Source organism: Rhinatrema bivittatum, chromosome 5 (assembly GCF_901001135.1).
Source record: "Rhinatrema bivittatum chromosome 5, aRhiBiv1.1, whole genome shotgun sequence".
NCBI lineage: Eukaryota > Metazoa > Chordata > Amphibia > Gymnophiona > Rhinatrematidae > Rhinatrema > Rhinatrema bivittatum.
The window spans coordinates 341,380,795-341,401,498 of NC_042619.1; the positions used below are offsets into that span (position 1 = coordinate 341,380,795).

The 20,704-nt window shown below is 49.2% G+C and overlaps 1 protein-coding gene across 1 annotated transcript in view; it reads right to left on the reverse strand.

Annotated features, from left to right (window-relative positions):
- LOC115092958 (E3 ubiquitin-protein ligase HERC2-like) overlaps nt 1-20,704 on the reverse strand; it is a 2,733,734-nt gene that overhangs the window by 2,217,152 nt on the left and 495,878 nt on the right.

Below are 20,704 nucleotides of genomic sequence, written 5' to 3' on the forward strand. Positions count from 1 at the left end.
CTGATGAGAAGTTTTATTGTAAACTCTCTGAAGATCCCACGTGTCCTTTAAAGGCACTAATATCTGCCCTGGTGACGGAAACTCTAAGTGTTGGTTGGATAACGGTGAAGGAGGCAGCTTTTTTAGTACAAAGCTGTCCACATATCCCTGTTTTCTATGTACTCCCAAAAGTACATAAATCTTTGATCTCGCCACCCAGAAGACCGATTGCATCGGGCATTGGATCAATTTTAGAGCCACTGTCCATATTTGTTGACCGGTTTTTACAACCTTTTGTTCCAATAGCTCGCTCATACATCAAAGATTCTTCCCATTTAATAAGGATCTTGAAGGCTCTTCCAGTAATTACTGAGCCTATTCTGCTTATCTCTATGGACATTGAGTCACTATACTCAAATAATCCCTCAATATGGAACTATTAGTTTAATTGAAGAGATTTTGGAAACCCGAGAGAGGAAAAGTGTTCCCTCTCATTTTTTGATTGAATTGGCAACTATTGCTTTGACTAAGAATTATTTTGTGTTCAAAGATGAGTTTTTCCAACAAACTCATGGGACAGCAATGGGTGCCACTATGACCCCAGACCTGGCATGTCTGTACGTCACAGCTTTTGAAGAGAAATTTGTATACCCCTCTTTAATGTACAGACATGTCAGGCTGTGGTGCCGTTATATAGATGATATCCTGATTATTTGATCTGGATTCCGGGAACAGTTTGATGAGTTTTTTGACTATTTGAATCAATGTGATGACAATTTGAAATTCACATGTGATATTCAATTACAGACTGTTTCTTTCTTGGACATGAAAATTTGCAGAGGGGATGGGAATTTCACAACTGAACTACACTGGAAGGCCACTGATAGAAACAGCCTGTTGCATTTCAATAGTTTTCACCCTAGACATATTCGAGAGAATATACCCTTAAGTCAATTTTTTAGGGTGAGGAGAACTTGTTCTGCTATAGCTATGTATAAGAGACATGCTGGTGATCTACGAGATCATTTTGAGGCACGGGGTTACCCAGTACATATTGTGAGACAAGCATATAAAAGAGCTAAATACATTAATCGTGATTTGCTTTTGACTCCAAGGAAAAAGGTTGAATCGCCATCTATAGAATGTGTGTTACCTTTTTCAAATAGAGTGGGGGATCTTATGCATGTTTTGAGAAAACATTGGCATTTGGTGAGTGGCTTTTTGGGTTTAGAAGATCCACCGATGTTTTCCTTTCGGAGGTCTAGAAATCTCAGAGATATGGGTTAGTACACTCAGATTTGATAGCTGGTGATCCTTTGGGTAGACCAGCTGGTGGTCATAGTCCCTGCAATAACTGTGGGGCATGTAATTTTTCTATGACTATTAGGGATTTTACATGTCAGGCTACTGGACGGAAAACTGTGTTAAAATCAGTGACCACTTGTCAATCCACATCTGTTGTCTATGCTGTAAGATGCCCATGTGGCTTACTGAATGTAGGAAAGACCACTAGAAAAGTAAAAACAAGGATATTGGAACATTGCAGCCGGATCCGCAACAATGTTGAAACAGCCCCTTTAGTATGTCATTGGCGTGAGTATGAACTTTCGATTGATGATTTGAGGTTTTTTGTACTGCAAATCATTACTAGTAGAAGAGGAGGGGATGTGAATAAATTATGGTTAAAAGCAGAACAAGGATGGATTTTTTCTTTAAAAACCTTGATACCTATGGGTTTAAATGACCGGTTGGATTGGGTAGCCTGTTGTGAGATTGTTACTCTTTTAGTTGCCTGTGGAAATATTGTTAAATTATTTGTTTTGACAAATAATGGAGAATAGTAATGTGGGTATCTGAGAAAGAGCTAATTACAACGTAAGCATTTTGATGTATAGAGATGTTTTTGGTGGAATATGAAGAGCCTTTGATTGATGAGAAAGCTGTTTAAAAACTATTTTCTTAGGAGCACCTGTTTTCAAGTATGTTGGTAAAAACAGGACACAGAACCTTTTGATTGAATTTTTCTGGAGCGTCTGTTCTCTAGCACGTCGGTGAAACAGGACGTAAGAATGACCATGGAGGATTTGTAACTTTTAAATCAGAGAGCCCTTTAAATTATTAGGAGTGTTAGTTTTCAATTACGGCAGAGGAGGACGTAAGAACGTTCTCGGTCAGATGGGGGTTTTTAATTAGCCTTGGCCAGATTTAAAATGGTTGTTTTGAGAGCCCTTTAAATTGCTCCACTTTTAGAAATCAGTTGTGCGAGAACGTTGAGTGTTTGGGGAAGTTGAGTTTTGACCGTCATTGATGGTGAGTTCTTTCGGGTGATTTTTCCTTCTTAAACAGTTTTGTAGCTATTTTTGAGATATGATGGTTTTGTTTTTATTGTGGCTACATTTCTTTTTTTTTAGTAAGGAAGTCAACAGTAAAGGTATTTTGAAGATGTGGACTCTCTGAAAAATGGGAGTGTTGGGGTGAGTGCTTTGACGGTGAGTCTTTTCTATAAGGAAGTATTTTGAAGAGTTTTTTTGTAACAATTGGTGTGATCTATTTCTGAAAAGTTATGGGTATTTTTAAGGGGTTTTAGGGATTTAGATGGTTTTTCTGTGTTTTTTCAGATTATAAAAGAGATAAAGGTGAAACTGTGGAGACAATTTTTGGTTTGTCTGTATGCGGTAAGAGTAAGATACTGTGAAAATTGAGGTTAGTAAATTGGTGCCAATTGAATATTGAATGCATCTTTGTGATTAAAATAAATTTTGTCTTTTAAGAATTTGTGAAAATTATTATAAATTGTTATTGGAATATATAGATTTTCTAAAAGAAAGATTTTTTAATAGAATGATTATGTGTATGAATGTGTTTTTATGGTGAACTTTTGCTATTTACTCTATGTATCCAACGATGAATAGAAATTAAATGTTTTTTGAAGATTTTTGATAGAATGTTTTGTATACAACAATAAAAAAAATTTTCTAATGAATTTATATGTCACTATATATGATATGTTACTTCTAAGTATGACTGTTCCGTGGTACCCGGTGTGCCTAGTGCAAGCCGACGTGGCCACTTACCATAATTTGCATATTCCTAAAGAACTCCTTCAACCGTGTCGGCAAGCGTGGCACTGGCTCCGACAACAGGGGGCCCTGGGTGGTATAACCTCGTTGTTCATGCCGCTACTGGGCAATAAGAAATTCTTACCTGGACAAGATTGCTGGGCCATTTTCAAAGACTGGCTTTAAAGAGGATTGACATTTATTTTTCACTTCTACGTCAAGGAGGCTCAGACAGTGATTGATTTTGCGTCCCTGGCCCGGTACTACCAACTTCCATCAAAGCATTTCTTCGCATATTTACAAGCATGCCACTACCTTCAGTCGTTCAGATGGACGGCGGAGACCTACCGCTTGGAGTCTGTCTTCTCCCAACGCTTATTTGACATCGCTCTACTCAAGAACTCTATAAAGGGCTGACGTGGTCTGGGCAAGGAATATAGAGACCCCCCCGCCACCTCCACTCATTGGCGAGATACTGGACTGAGGCTTGGGGGAGGACTTCTCTGCCACCGACATGCTTACCTGTTTCAAAACTTTGCCTAGCTCCTTGCCGGATCTCACGCTGCGCGAGCTTCAATTAAGGATCTTACATCATGTTATTTGCAATGATGTCCGACATTACTGTATGGGTCGCCTACCCTCTGCTTTCTGCATAAAGTGTGGAGGAGATCTTGGTACGCTAGCCCATAGACTATTTCAGTGCCCCACCGTTCAGGGGTTCTGGGATGGCATTCTTACACTCATCGCTCAATGTTTAACTACCACCATCTCTTGGTTGGGCAGGTGGCTCCTGTCTGGACTGCGAGACAATATGTCAAAATACACTGCAGCTGCTGATAGATTTGGACATACTGCAATATTTTTAGCTTATCGAACGATACTGACTTCCTGGATCGAGCCCACGGCAAAGCCCACCTTGCGGGCCTGGTATTATAGGCTCGCTTCCTCTATGTCAGCTGGAAAGACTGACTGCTCTTACAAATTCTCAATCCTCGAACACACCATATTGTGCCTACTGGGCTAATTGTTTTGCTCTTTTGCCTCTGGAAGTCCAACATCAATTATTGGCTATTGGATACTGCACCAAATGGCAGCAATCGTGATGCCCCGTCTTGCGTAGCACGTCACCACCCACCAGGACTGGGGCGCATACTTGAACGGAGATATACAGTACACACGGCGTGGAACGTCTTTGACAACTCTCAGCATACTACCTCTTCAAAGGGGGGGGGGGGGGGGGGGGGGGAAGGGGAATGCGAGGTACGAGAATGCATGTGTATGAATGTGGGCTGTAAGAAAGTATGGTTGGTTGTTTGTGTTCAAGAGGATGCGGGGAACTGCAACTTAGAAAATGCAAAATGGAGTCATGCTTGTAGATACAATTGCTAAATAAAGGTTAAATATCAGTTTTTGTTTCGCCTGGCATTACATAGTTGTTCTTTGTCTATAATGTTGGATCCCCTTGGTGGGTGTTGTATCTGCAATTCGCATGTTACCGGTAATTAAAACGATTTTGACAAAAAAAGGAATGTGTGAGAGAGCTCTTAAGTCTGCGTGGCCAAAGCTGCGCAGAAAAAAAGAGACTGAGGGGAGATCCCTGCTGGGCATGCTCAGTGGTACCACTCAAAGTTCTAGAAACTTTGACAAAAGTGTTCTGTGATTGGGCTCCATCCTGATGATGTCACCCATATGTGAGGACTACCATCCTGCTTGTCCTGTGAGAAAACTAAGTTACTAGGTGATATATTTAAAAAAAAAAAAAAAGAGAAAATTTTTTTTTAATCAATGCATAATTAAGCTCTGGAATTCTTTGCCAGAGGATGTGGGAAATCTATTAAAGTTTGGACAAGTTCTTAGAGGAAATAGTTTATAAACAATTATTAAGGTGGAGCTGTAGAAATCCACTGGGATAATAGGAAGCAGCGCAAGCTTGTCTTGTGCTGATGTAGTTAACATGGGAGCAAGGGGCAGGGAGCATAGCTGGAGCGGGGGTTGGGAAAGAGGAGGGAGGAGGGGAAGCAGGCAACGGCAATGGCAACAATTTTGAATTGTCGCATTGCCATTGGCTGCGAGTCGTTCAAAGTTGGGAGCAGCTAGGAACGCTGGCAGTTGGGCAGCAACAGCGAAGCAAGCAGCAGAATTCTGTTTTTGCTCAGTGTTGATTCTCAACTGCTATTTTTTACCTGGCGGCTTGAGGTTTTCCTTTTTTTTTTTTTTTTTTACGACTGGGGTATCAATTGTCAGATAGACATGAGGAGAGCCAGGGTCAGGCAATCCGCGTGCTCAGTGTCTGTGCCAGCGGCTCCTTCGCCCAGGGCAGGAGGTGATGCGGCATCTTTGCAGGGCCTGGAGCGTTCCCCGCCTGGGGGCTCGGTAAGTCTTAACCAGCCGTTTGCCCCTCCCTTCTTCTTTGATGCTGCGGAGGGCCTGGCTCTCGCTCCCTTGTTGCGCAACCCTCCCCCAGCGGGTTCCCCCCTACCTCTTTCTGACTCTGGGGAGAGCGGCGCTGAACCGGATGTCGCGCAGGCAGCCCCCGTGCGAGCCCTGCTGGGTCCCCTCTCGTTTCCTCCGGTTCCAGCCTTTCCAATTGTTTCTCGTTCGGGCTCTGCAAGGGGGATGGAGCACGAGACTGCAGAGCCGATTCGCCCCCCTGCCGTCGGTGCCTTTTCCTCTGGCCGGCTTGTGTCACGCTCGTTAGAAGCCGATGAGGCCGCCCCCCCCCTCGAGCCCGAATAGATGCAGGCAGAGCACCAGACGAGCAGGCGAAGGGCGGGACGGCCTCTACGCAGGCCGGATCAAGCAGGGGGCAGAGCCAAGGGCCTCGGGGAAGAGCAGTAGGCATGAAGGGTGTGCAGCATCAGGGTGAGGGCTCTGGTAGGGCTAGGACAATCAGTGCTGCTAGACGCAGGGAGGGCAGCCAAACCAGAAGAGAAGCAGACAGGGCGAGATCGGGATTAAAAAGATATGATAGGCATTCATTGCCAGGGGAGCAACAACAGGTTCAGGGTCCAGAGGGTGTGAGAACCCCACCCTCTCCCCTCAGGGGGACTTGCTGAGGAGCCGGTCGGGAGGGAGTCCACTATTCCTGTAGTGGTGGTAGCGGATATAATAAGGCATTACCTGAGCAGGGAGACAGGTAGGTCTGAGCTCCAGAGGAGTGAGACCAGTAGGGAAGTGGTAGGTTTTGGAGGGTGGCCTCCAGAGGAGGGTGAGAGCACGGAAGCTGATCAATACCTTTTGAGGGTTTGGGAGACAGACTTCCCCCGAGCCCATATTAGGGAGCAGGGTGCATACAAAGGAGGGAAGGGTATTCGGCATGGGGGGGCGGGGGCAGGCCGGGGAACAGAGGGACTTTGGCTCTTTTTCAGGTACGGATGGAGAGGAGGTACCAGAGCCATCGAGGCAAGAATCTTGGAGGGAGCGGGAGATGGAAGCGCGGTGGGAGCTATCCAGGAGAGCAGTGCCGGAAAAGCGGTGGACCGGAGAGGAGTCGCGGAGCGGAGGAGCAATAGGAGCTGGGGACAGTGGAGCATCAGGAGCTGGAGGAGGTAGGCAAGGATCACATAATGGGGGGATCAGCAGGGGACAGGGAAGGAAAAAGAAAAGATCCCGGAGGACAAGTTCCTCAAGTTCTTCATCTTCGTCTACTAGTTCAAGTAGCGAGTACAGGGTCAAGAGTTCTGTTTTGGGAGCAGGTCCCGGGCAGGACACGGGACACCCAGCGCTTGCTTCATTAACAGAATTATGGGAGGAAGTTCCAAAGTGTTTGGTTAAAAGGATACGCAAGCGGAAATACGTTGATATTTTTAAGTTGTTGGGAGAAGAGGGGGGAAGCGGGATAAAAAGAGAGCCAAAAAGAAGAACAGGGGAGAAGGGAAAGGCCCTAAAATATCAAAAAACATTGTGAACTGGGTACGTGGTTTCCTACGACTGGCTAGTGTAGTAAGCCATTTTGATGTCACTCAATATGGAGCGTTGCTGTCTTATGCGGACAGCATATTAGGAGCCTTCAGGGACTATGATGGTTGGGCTTGGCTCAACTATGATGAGAAATTTAGAGATCAAATGGCAGGGAATAAGTTTATGTCCTGGGGGACGCAGGACATTCATCTGTGGTTAACGCAGATGACGAATAAAGGTGTAGGAAACACAAAAGGCGGGGCATCAGGGGGAGCAGGGAGCGCAAGCGTAGGAGGGTCTGCGGGAGTGGGTGCTAAGAGTAATTCCTTTCAAGGTTTCGGGGTTAATCGAAAGGCGGAACTTGGGGGGGGCAAGCCGCGAGCGGTGTTTCGGACATGTGCTGGAGGTACAACAAGCTCACTTGTTTGTTCCCTGAGTGCAAGTTTAGGCACGCATGCTCCTCATGCGGAGGGGCACACCCGGCCTCAAAATGCTCTCAGGGGCAGAAGCCTGCCCTTACCAAGGACTCCAAGCCGTGAGGTGATTTATCAGAAAGCAGAATCCACGATTGTGCTCTCTGCATTGGAAGAGAGTCTAAGGGATTATCCTAATTTAGTGGCAGCGGCGTTGTTAAGAAATGGGTTTAAGGAAGGGTTCATGATTCCGTATGTGGGCCAGGGGTCTGGGGGGAGGGCAAAAAATGCTAGATCGGCTTACAGATTAGCGGACGTGGCGAGAGAAAAATTGAGAGTTGAAATATCTTTAGGTAGGATTGTTGGGCCTTTCGGTGCACAACCTTTTGACAAAATGCATCTGTCACCATTAGCAGTCATTCCGAAGAAGGTGATGGGCAAGTACCGGTTGATTTTGAATTTATCACACCAAGAGGGGTCGGCAGTGAATGACTTTATTCCAAGACATGAGTGTACAGTTAAATATGCGTCATTCGAGGAGGCCATCGATTTGGTGCGTCAAGCGGGAGTAGGAGCATTAATGGCCAAGGCAGACATCGAGTCTGCTTTCAGATTGTTACCGATTCACCCGTTGTGTTTTCCACTGTTAGGATTTTATTTTGAACGGGGTTATTTTATAGATCGTTGCTTGCCCATGTGTTGTGCGGTCTCCTGTGCGTTGTTCGAGGCTTTTAGCACTTTCCTCCAATGGGTTACCATGCAACACAATAAATGCTTGAGAATGTTACATTACTTGGATGACTATTTGTTTGTAGGGTCGAGGGACTCCAATGAGTGCCAGAGTCAGTTGAAGGGTTTCTTGGCGGTAGCTAAGTTGTTGGGTATACCGATAGCCCAAGATAAGACTGAAGGGCCGGTCACCAAACTCACATTCCTGGGCATCGAATTGGATTCTATGGCAATGGCATCGCGGTTACCAGAGGATAAGGTTGTCCATTTGCATGAGTTGGTGCGGACGGTACAAGGAACAAAGAAGGTGACGTTGAGGCAGTTGCAATCGTTAATAGGTTCGTTGAACTTCGCTTGTAGAGTTATACCGATGGGTAGAGCTTTCATTCGTAGGCTGTCTACCCGAACAGCGGGTGTGAAAGCAGGGCATCATTTTATCCAGGTCACAAGGGCAATAAAGGAAGAATTGGCGGTATGGGACAGATTTTTGGAGTAATTCAATGGAGTGTGTATAATGCAGGAGGAATAAATTTCAAATGAGGATCTGGAGTTATATTCTGACGCAGCGGGGTCATGTGGATTTGGATTGTACTTTCGGGGACAGTGGTGCGCCGAAGCGTGGCCAGATTCTTGGGTGGATGACGGGGTGATACGAAACATCACATTCTTGGAGCTTTTTCCTATTGTAGTTGCCTTGACGATTTGGGGGAAGGATTTACAGAACAAAAGGCTAGTATGGTGGTGCGACAACTTAGGTGTAGTGCAGGTAGTGAACAGGCTGGCTGCAAAATGCTTAAGGGTATCGAGATTGCTTAGGGAAATGGATTTTCTGTGTATGCATTGGAATGTGACGATAAGAGCAAAGCTTGTACCAGGTAATTTGAACTTGATCGCCGATGTTCTTTCTCGTTTCAAGTGGGTCGTCTTCAGGGCTGAGGCTCCTCAGGCCTCTTTGCGGGGAGAGGTCTTTCCAGAGCATCTGTGGCAGCTCATCAGGACGACTCCTGGGACTTGATTCGACAATCATTGGCACCGGCCACGTGGAAATCTTACCTGTCAGGCAGAGGAGCGGTAGCTCGATTTTTGCAGGGTCTGGGGTGGACCGGGGGGGGGGGGGGGGGGGGGCAGTAGGAGAAGAAGAGCTTGTGCGGTTTATTTTGTGGGCAAAGGGGGCGGGTTACACTTTAGGGTCCATATGGTGCCAACTGGCAGGTTTTGCGTTTTTTCAGAAAATAGTAGGCGAAAGGGACCCTACGAATAGCTTTTTCATCAGGCGAATCTTGAAAGGATGGGGGCGAGGATACGTTAATGTTAGGGATCAGCAAAAACCTATTCGATACTGGGACTTGATTATGTTGACGGAGCAATTGGGGGCGGTGTGCAAGTCACAGTACGAGGTTTTACTGTTTCGCGTAGCATTTGCATTTGTCTTCTTCGGAGCATTACGAGTCAGCGAATTGGCTGCGAAGTCCAAAACCACGGTGGAGGGGCATGGTTTGAGGGCTCAGGATGTTTGGGTGTATGAGAGGTTAGTTCATTTGCGGATCCGTAAATCCAAAACAGATCAACGTGGAAAAGGCTTTCGGATTTCATTGGTACGAGCGCGTGAGGAAGTCGTATGTCCGGTGAGGAATGCCCTAGAGTTCATACGGGTCAGGCCAGGCAGAAGGGGTTTCTTTTTAATGCACGAGAATGGTTCGCCGTTAACTATCTTTCAATTTGCACGCATGCTGCAAAGGGTAGTTGAAAGGTTAGGGTGGGATACGAGGCAGTACACGACGCATTCGTTTAGAATTGGTGCGGCAACTACGGCAACGGAGTTGGGATGGTCGTCAGGTAGGATTCAAAGGCTCAGGCGTTGGAAGTCTGCAGTTTTCAAATCCTATGTGCGCAAATAAGATGGTAGGGGTCGTGTGATTTGGCTATATACTAATATGGTGATTTGCATTGCAGACTCTGCACGGGTAGAGGATATCCGAGAATGTGCCTGGGTCGTGGGCCATTCATTCGTACATCGCGCTTGAAGGAGAGCAGCAAAGAGACCATATGGCGAAAATTTGAATTTAAATAAGGAACATTGGAGGGTTACATGGGTTGGAAAAGGGGGAATGGAGTGGAGGGAGCTGCTGTCTTTCCTCCATGAAAAGGTGCAGATGTTGGGTGCACCACGAATTTTGATAATACACTTGGGGGGGCAACGACATTGGAAAAATGTCTTGTCGTAATTGATTGCTATCATGAGGAAGGATTTGGCACACCTCATGTGTATCATGCCCAGGACGAAAGTGGGTGGTCGGATATCATAATCTGTATCAAGCATCGTACAGAGCCGTTATGGCGGAACGGGGTTAAGAAGTTGAATCGTCAAATTGGGAAATGGGTGCTGCAGCAGAGAGGTTTTTGGATCCGGCATGCGTGGTCATGGAAGTGTTGGGTGGGGTTCTTTTTTGGGTGATGGGGTGCACCTGTCAGATATCGGGATGGACTTATTCAATAATGCCCTGGAGGAAGGACTGGAGCAGCAATCTCTTTAGGAAGGCCGCAGTGGGGAACAAAGGCAAAGAGTTTGCCTTTGTTTGTGGCGGAAAACCCGAGCCATAAGTTGGAATGCATTGTATTTCAATTGTGATGGATTGGTGGTGGGGGGGGGGGGGGGATGCCCGTGTAGTTTTGGGGCTGCTACATGGGAAGGCCTAATGAGCAAGGGGGGGGGGGGGGGGGGATGCTCAGGCCGAACGCTTACCCTCGCTGGTGCCGAGGCGGGGTAAGTTATTGGGGGTTGGGGGGGGGGGGGAAGCAGGGGGGGGGGGAAATCGAGCAGACTTACCATTTGGACACGGTAGTAAGTGAAGAGAAGCCGAGGGGGAGAGGCAAGGTTTTGATTATTGTATTAACTGATTGGTGGCTCGGGTTATATGGTTAATAAACTGCGGCTAAGTTTTAAAGCCATAAAGTTGTAAGTGTTTTATGTATAGGGGGAATAGAAGGAGGGGGAGAAGCGATCAGCCGTCTTGCTTCCTCATGTTAACAGCTTGGAATCTATCCACCCCTGGGGATCATGCTAGGTATTTGTGACCTAGGTTGGCCACTGTTTGAAACAGGGTACTGTACTTGATAGACCTTTGGTCTGAGCCAGTATAGGAAAATTAGGTTCTTACCTTTGCTAATTTTCGTTCCTGTAGTACCATGGATCAGTCCAGACAGCTGGGTTATGCCTCCCCTCCAGCAGATGGAGTCAGAGAGAAAACTGAAAGCACCCCCTAGATATACTGGTGTGCCACCTGCGATCCTTCAGTATATGTGATATCAAAGCAGAAGTAAGAATCCAGCCATCGCAAATGCCACCCCCAATAAATTTCCAAAACTTAACTGATTGCAGTTCAACGTAGAGGCCAGATCAAACAGTAACCTCCATGAAAACAGACAAACGAATAGAACACCAAAGTTGTACAGTCAACATGAAACAATGACAATTGTACAGTGAAAAACCGCTTCATCTGTGGTGTGGATACCAACTGTAATGGAAAAGATAATAATGGAACACGAGCGGATTCCCAGAAAAAAGTGGGCGGGCGTCTGGACTGATCCATGGTACTACAGGAACGAAAATTAGCAAAGGTAAGAACCTAATTTTCCTTTCCCTGTATGTACCAGGATCAGTCCAGACAGCTGGGATGTACCCAAGCCGCCTCAACTGGGGTGGGACCGTGAGAGTCCCGCTCGAATCATGCTGCTGCCAAACGACTGTGAGGACGGACCCCTGACATCCAGGCGATAATGCCTGGCAAACGTATGCCAAGATTTCCAAGTGGCCGCCCTACATATCTCCTGGGAAGAGACCAATCGATTCTCTGCCCACGAAGTCGCCTGAACACGCAACGAATGAGCTTTAAGCCCATCCGGAACAGGCTTACCGCAGCCAATGTATGTGGATGCAATGGCCCCCTTCAACCAGCGGGCAATCGTAGCCTTAGATGCCTGAAGACCCTTCTTGGGCCCATTCCACAACACGAAGAGATGATCCGACTTTCGAAAATCATTGGTAACCTCCAAATAGCGCAGGAGAATTCGCCGGACGTCCAGACGCCGCAAGTCCTTACCTTGAGGAGACCGCAAGTCCTCTGCCGAAAAGGAGGGTAGCTCAACCGTCTGGTTGACATGAAACGCCGAGACCACCTTAGGTAAAAAGGACGGCACGGTTCGTAAGGAAACACCCGAATCAGAAATACGCAAGAACGGTTCTCTGCAAGAAAGAGCCTGAAGCTCCAACACTCTCCGAGCCTAGGAAATAGCCACAAGAAAAACCGTCTTGAGGGTCAGATCCTTCAACGAAGCCGACTGAATAGGCTCAAACGGGGCCACACACAAGCCACGGAGCACCAAGTTCAAGTTCCAGGAAGGACAGGGAAGCCTAAGAGGAGGACGCAAGTTTCTAATACCACGCAAGAACCGAGCTACATCTGGGTGACACGCAAGGGAAGACCCTTCCATCTGACCTCTCAAGCATCCCAGAGCCGCTACCTGGACGCGAAGCGAATTATACGGCAAACCCTTTGTCAGGCCCTCCTGTAAGAACATGAGGATCTGAGGAACGGTCGAACGCTTAGGCGTTATACCCAAACCGGCGCACCAATCATGGAAAACCTTCCAAACTCTAGCATAACCAAGCGTAGTAGAAGACCGACGCGCCCGAAGCAGGGTAGACACCACCGCATCCAAAAAACCTCTCCTCCTTAACTGCTTCCGCTCATAAGCCAAGCCGCCAGACAAAAGTGAGCCGCCAGCTCGAAAACTAGCGGACCCTGATGCAGGAGATTGGGAAGATGACCTAGTCGTAGAGGACCGTCCACCGCCAGGTTGACAAGATCCGCGAACCACGGACAACGCGGCCATTCCGGAGCCACGAGAATCACCGGACCTTGATGGGACTCTATGCGTCGTAACACTTTCCCCACCAGGGGCCACGAAGGAAACACGTACAGAAGGATGTGATGGGGCCACGGAAGTACCAGTGCATCCACTCCTTCCGACGCGTGCTCTCTTCTTCGGCTGAAGAAACGCGCCGCCTTCGCATTCGTCCGAGTCGCCATGAGGTCCAAGTGCGGAGTCCCCCACCGCCGAGTGATGAGACACATCGCCTCTGGCGAAAGGTCCCATTCTCCTGGATCTAGATGTTGGCGGCTGAGGTAGTCCGCTTGAACGTTGTCCACGCCGGCAATGTGGGAGGCAATGTGGGAGCCCGCTAGGCGCGACACGTGGCGTTCCGCCCAAGCCATCAACAACGCCGCCTCTGTCGCTACCGCACGACTTTTTGTGCCTCCTTGTCGATTTATGTACGCCACTGTGGTCGCGTTGTCCGACAGAATTCGTACCGACCGTCCGCTTACCATGGGAAGGAGGCGACGCAAGGCCAGACGTACTGCTCTGGTTTCCAAGCGGTTGATGGACCAAGTGGACTGGCGCGCCGTAAATAAATCCCACACCGTGGGAGTCGCGAGAGCCAACAGGCGCCGCACCAGTGCCATGAGATTGAGCATGCGTTGATGAGGAAGAAAAACCTTGCCCACCGAGGTATCGAATCGCGCGCCCAAAAACTCCAGTTGTTGGGTCGGCTCGAGTCTGCTCTTCGCGAAGTTGACTACCCAACCCAACGACTGAAGTTGACGCACTACCAGGGAAACTGCCTGTTTGCAATCTGCCTGCGACTTCGCCCGGATGAGCCAATCGTCGAGATAAGGGTGCACGAGTACTCCTTGCCGACGGAGAGAAGCCACGACCACTACTAGCACCTTGGTGAACACTCGCGGCGCGGTGGCCAGGCTGAAAGGGAGGGCACAAAACTGATAGTGGGACCCTAGCCACCATGAACTGTAGGTATCGTTGATGACTCTCTCGGATTCCAATGTGGAGATAAAGCCTCGGTCAAGTCCAAAGAAGCCAAATATTCCTCCCTTGTGGACGGCCGCAATAACAGACCGTAGAGTCTCCATCCAAAAGCAAGGCACTCGTAGGCCTTGTTTACTCCCTTGAGATCCAGGATCGGTCTGAAGGTGCCCCTCCTTTTTGGGAACCAGAAAGTAAATGGAATACCGACCCGTCCGAAGCTGGTCCGGCGGGACCGGAGTCACCGCCCCCAGAGCCTGTAAGTGATCGAGCGTTTTGAGCTATAGCAGCTGTTTTTCCCACGGACCGCACGGCGACACCATAAAGAGATCCGGAGGGGACGTACAAAATCCAACTCGTAGCCGTACCGGACCACGTAGAGGACCCATTGATCCGAAGTTATTTTGACCCATTCCTCCCAAAAACCGGGATAGCCGACCTCCGATAACGGGAACGGAGGAATGGGCCTGCACACCTTCATTGTGCGGGCTTGCTGGTAGCGAAACTTTGTGAGGAGCCTCCTCGTTGAGGCCTCCTGCCCCGAAAGGAAGGAGACCAGGACTGGGTTCTCGTTGCCTGTTGTCTCTGGGGACAGGCACCACCTCTTCCTGCACGGAAACGCCTTTTGACCCCCGAAACGAGCCCTAGCATTCCCAAACGCCCGCGATTGACGCGGCTTATCCTCCGGCAACTTATATACTTTGTTATCTCCCAGGTCCTTTATAAGCTGATCTAGCTCCTCGCCAAAAGCAACCTTGCCCTTAAAGGAGAAGGAACCTAATCTTGCCTTAGAGGTGGCATCCGCCGACCAACAACGGAGCCACAGCAACCTCCTAGCTGAAACAGCCGATGACATATGCGAGCTGAAGTGCGCAAACAAATCATATAAGGCATCCGCTGTATAAGCGACCGCAGCTTCCACGCAATTTGCCTGCTCAGCCTCACCCGGAGGAAGCTCCTGCGTGGGTCAGCAACTGCTGGACCCACCGCAGGTTGGCCCTCTGCACGAGGCTGCTGCACGCCGCTGCCCGGACACCTAGGGCCCGCCACATCAAAATACGCTTCAGCAAGATCTCCAGCTTACGGTCCCTGGAGATCTTTCAAGGCTATACCACCCGTAACAGGGATAGTCGTATGTTAACCACAGCTGTGACAGCCGAGTCCACCGCCGGTTTTGTCTTTAGGAGATCCAAGGATTTCCTTAGGCAAGGGATATAGCTTTTCCATAGCTCGAGTGACCCTCAGGGAAAGACTCTGGCAGCTCCCACTCCTTAGAAACAATCTGCAAAACCTTGTGATGGAATGGGAAAGTTTGAGGGGGGGGCCCGAAGCCCTGCCATAGCAATATCCCCTGTAGAAGTGTCAGCGTCCTGGGGGGGCGCCATGAGCTCAAGCTCCTGGAGGACATGGAGAATAAGGGAACTTAACTCCTCCTTGCTGAATAAACGCAGCACCTGGGGGTCATCCCCTTCCATGGGCATCTGTTCGTCCGCTGTCAGCAAATCTGACGGCTCCTGGGGATTCAGAACAGGTTCCGCGTCCCCCGTGCCCTCAGCACCCCCCCCCCCTCCCCCCGTGGGCGGGGAACACTGGCTCCGGAGGACCCCACGCCCAGCGGTTTCCCCTGGGGCAAGGTAGGTTTAGGGACCTTGGGGGGAGAAGGGACCTCTGCCTCCCAACCAGATTCAGCCTGCAAAAATGCTTTGTGCATCAGAAGCACAAAATCGGAGGAAAAAGGTACCGACCTTTTTAAGTTCTTCTGAATGGATCCCGAGGGAGGAGGGGCTTGAGGGCTTCCCCAAATCGACCGGGGACCGCGGGTTTTCGCTCGCTAGGGGAGGGGAGGGTTTCAACCTCCGAAGCCTCCGAGTCTGACTGCCCGCGTGGCCAAGATGGCCGCCGCACTCCTCCCCGAGGGGGAGGGGCCGGAGAATGGCTGACAAAAGCGCCGCGATGCCGCGGCGAAGAAGGCAGCAAAGAATCGCTGCGGGCAGCGCTCGGCCCCCAAGAGGGTCCCTCGTCCCGGGGAGGACATCGGGGACAGAGGCCCTCCCGGGAGAGTCGCTCCCCCGTTTCCTGCACAGGCCACACAGGCCGAAGATCGCGGCAATCGCGGGATGAAAAATTGAGCCCTGAGGAAAAATGGCGCCAAAATCGAGGTGAGTAAACCTCTCACCAGCCCAGCGCGCCGGGTGACTGAGCCACCCCCTCCAGGGTCCGTAGAGGCTCTGGCAGGCGGGGTAAAATGAAAAAATCCACTGCCTGTTCCCAACCGGACTGAAGTGGTTTAAAAGAAACAGCTTTTTTTTTTTTTTCTTTTTGAAACCCCTTCAGGGTTGGGACCCCTGGAATTGCGGGGAGGGTGACCGGCCCACACCGGTAAGCTCTCCCCAGCCTCAAGGACCGTCGAACCCGGAAACTTTCACAGGGCAGTGCCCTATGTGCCTGCCCCACACTGAGCTCAACCGCGCTGCGCTCAAACAAACACCAACACGAACAGACAGGATAGAGAGACGAAGAAAGAAACCAAATGATCTTGTCCTCTATTAAAATTTCCTTTTTTTTTTTTTTTTCCCCAAGTACCAACAAACTGACCAGGCCAGGACCACAGGTGTATGCCTCTCAATCTGCTGGAGTCAGAGAATATACTGAAGGATCGCAGGTGGCACACCAGTATATCTAGGGGTGCTTTCAGTTTTCTCTCTGACTCCATCTGCTGGAGGGGAGATAACCCAGCTGTCTGACTGATCCTGGTACGTACAGGGGAAGTAAAGTTATTTTCTTAGATACATTTGGAGAAGAAACAAGGGTTAAAGCATTTGAAAGAAAATGAAAACCCTTGCCAATTGTTAAACACTGGGGTGGATCTATCTGCTTTATCATTGTTTGGCAGCCAGTTGGCACATAATAATGGGTGAATGGAAGAATGGATTCAACTAATTATCAAAACATACTAGAAGCTAGTGTCCCAAAATAGGGTAGACTTTTAAAGACACCCGCATGTTATATAAATACGATATATTTGGCGCGCACATGATTTTATATCAGCATGCGCATGTGCCGGTAGTTGTGACTCCCGTGCACATGGGGGGTGATTTAAAATTTAAAAAAAAAAGCCTGTTCCCTCCCAGTCATTCCAATTAAGGAGCAGACTGGGAGGGAACTTCCGTATCCCCCTACCTACTCTTCCTCCATTTTCCTCCTCCCTGATCCCAACCCCACCCCCCCCCCCACACACACACACACACACAACTATTAGAAGTTTTTTTTGTTTAAAACTTACTTCATCTTCCGAGGTGAAGTAAGTTTCAAGTGCCCGCTTCCCCAGTACAGGACCTAATTGGCCGTTTGTCCCGGCTGGCCTAGCCTCGCCTTCACCCCAACCCCTTCACAGGGCCCGGCACTTCTGTGTGTACCGGGCTGTCTTCCAAATGCCACACGGCCCATCACACACATATCTCCCGATATTTGCATGCGCCAGGTCTCTTAAAATTTACCAGTTAGTGAATAAAATAAATTCATAAGAGGCTGGATATTTCATTAAGGGTAGATTTTCCAGACGAGCGCGAACAGCCTACTTTGTTTGCGCTCCAGGCGCAAACAAAAGTACGCTGGATTTTAGTAGATACGCGCGTAGTCGCGCGTATCGGCTAAAATCCTGGATCGGCGCGCGCAGGCTATCGATTGCGTATAGCTGCGCGCGCCGAGCCGCGCAGCTACCCCCCGTTCCCTCCTAGGCCGCTCCGAAATCGGAGCGGCCTAGAAGGGAACTTCCTTTGCCCTCCCCTCACCTTCCCCTTCCCTTCCCTACCTACCCACCCGCCCGGCCCTGTCTAAACCCCCCATCCTACCTTGTCGGGGGATTTACGCCTCCCAGAGGGAGGCGTAAATCCCCGCGCCCGCCAGCGGGCCTCCTGCGCGCCGGGCCGCGTACCTGGGGGGCGGGTTACGGAGGGCACGGCCACGCCCCCGGGCCGTAGCTACGCCCCGTACCCGCCCCAAAACCGCTGCGACACGCCCCCGCAACGCCGCGCGCTCCGGCCACCGCCCCCCCGACACGCCTCCCGGACACGCCCACTCCGAAAACCCGGACTTACGCGAGTCCCGGGGTTCTGCGCGCGCCGGTGAGCCTATGTAAAATAGGCTTACGGCGCGCAGGGCCCTGCTCGCGTAAAATCCGGGCGGATTTACGCGAGCAGGGCTCTTAAAATCCGCCCCTAAGACAATGATCCAAAACATACCTCAAAATCATCCATGAGGTATTACAGGAAAGAAAGACAAAGATTTTGGAATGGCCTTCACAGTCCCCAGTTTGATTACTATTGAAAATCTGTATGGGATCTCAAATATGCAGCACATACAAGGAGACCTAAGAATATTTTTGAGGTAGAAGAGTTTCTGCAAGGCAGAATGCGAAAAAGTTCCAAAATAAGAACAGAAAGACCAAATCATATTTAGAAGCTTATTTCTGTCAAAAAGAAATATTACAAAATACTGACTGAAAAAAGTACACAAACTTTTGCACAATGCCAATATTCACTGTTTTCTAATTTTGAATCTGTAGAATACTGCAAATAAATAGTAATCATGCATACAATTGCAGAAAAGTGTTGTGTTTAATTTTGTACCATGTAGAGCAGGGATGGCGAACTCAGTCTTCGAGGGTCGCAAAAAGGCCAGGTTTTCAGGATATCCAAAATTAATATGCATGAGAAAGATCTGCATGCACTGCCTTCATTGGATGCAAATCTTTCTCGTGCGTGCTCATTGTGGATATCCTGAAAACCTAGCCTGTTTGCAGCCCTCGAGGACTGGAATTCACCATCCCTAATGTAAAGGCTGTGTCAGTTTCTGTTCACTTAAGCTATTCGCTGAAACATACAATTTGATTAAGGTGACTAAAATCTTGGACACAGCTGTATATGTGTTGCGGCTATGTAGCCCTATTTAGGTAGCTCCCCAGGGCAGGAACAGCACAGGGCAGATGAAAGTTAAACCTGGAGTAGGAGCAACACAGGAGTCAGGAGTAGGGCAGGATATAGGCAACCACCAGGCAGGAACAGCACAAGACAAAGCAGGTTCTTCTACCTGACCAGTCACCTCCCCCTTGGGTTGAGCCTGCAGGTTCAGGTAGCCAGCAGGACTTAACTGGAGGTGTACAGGAACACAGGAGTAGCGGGCACGGGAGGACACCCAATGAGACTGGGCAGGATACAGCATACTAGAAGGTATCCACAAATCAAGGAGCAAGAGTGCACCAGCAGAACAGAGAAACAAGCAGGCAAACCAGAGCAAGACAACACAAAGCACAGGGCAAGACCTACCAGAGACACGAGTACAAGGCAAAAGCAGGGACCAAACAAACAAGGACAGTAATCAGGCAAGAGGGTAACAGGAAGGCCACACAAGAAACAGGGAAAACAAACAGGCAGGAGAGCCACTAATAGGCCACATAGGAAAATGTAAAAACAATAATCAGGCATGGCAGGCTAAGTTCAGGGCTGGCAGAGTACAAGCAGAGATGAGGAGACAAGTTGAGGTCAGGGTAGGTAGTAAGCGAAGCAACATCAGTGTTCTAGGCCGGGTCAGTAACAAGAATTCACAGCAAGGTGAACGAAAAGCAGGGCAGGCAGGAACCAGAACTGGCAAGAAGACAGAAACCACGCAAGGCAGGACGCAGGCAAAATCAGCAATGGAGGCAGCATCACGGCGAACAGGCAGGCAGACAAGCAGGAACAGGAACTTAGACAAGGCTAAGGTAAAGTGCAAGGGTGGCCACTAGGGTTGCCCAACTTTTCAATGGAGTAGTGGACCGAACACTTGGGAGGGACGGGGTGGGTGGCCCACCGCAGCCAACCCTCCTCCCCTTTTTCACTTTCAAATCGAGCATTGATTTTTTCCTAGGCAGATTCTGCCTGCCTGTCTTTGGCGCTCGGGTTCAACTCCCCTCTTACTCTGCCACTCCCAGGAAGAGACAGAGTAAAGCAGCAACAAGTGCGGCACAGCTGTGGGAGAGGCAGAGGAGGAGGAAAGTCAAACCGAGCCCCGAAAACAGGCAGGTGATTGGAGCGCTGCCAGGCTACCACCATTGATTGGCCCCTGGCCTTGCCTGACTGGGTTTTACAGTGTCCGGTTACCCTTGTAAACCGGACCGGTCACTGTGCAAAGGCTGCAAACCCAGGCTCTCCAGTCCAAAACTGGGCAGCTGGTCACCCTAATGACTACAGCAGGGAAGTAAGGGAGATGAGACAGAGAGGTGTGAATGAGGTTGGCTTTTAAAGGTGTGGCAAGGCTTGCCTCGTGTACCTTCGAGGCAAGCCTGCACTGATCCGGACTGCAGGCCCAGTGGGGGCCCCTGCAGACAGAAGAGCTATGCAGCGGCCAGAACCGTTACAATGTTTTTACAAACAACTTTTAGAACTATTAAAAAATGCAATATATTACATAATCAACTTTAAGTCACATACCTGATATTTAAACTGTATTTTCTGTTATCTTTTTTCACTTCATACTTTCCTTATTCCATTCTGTTGTCTGATTTTTTCCAGTTTCTCATTTTGCTATGTATCTTTCTTCATCTGTGATATCACTTCCCTACATGCTACGGTTTGAGCTTCTGGAAGTTGCCAGCACCAGTGCAGTCCTGCTTGGCACTAGAGATCAACCACCTGGCAGCAAACCACCCTTCCCCAGTGGAGAAAACAGCTGTGGAAGTCTAATCTTGGTAGCAGATTATCTCTT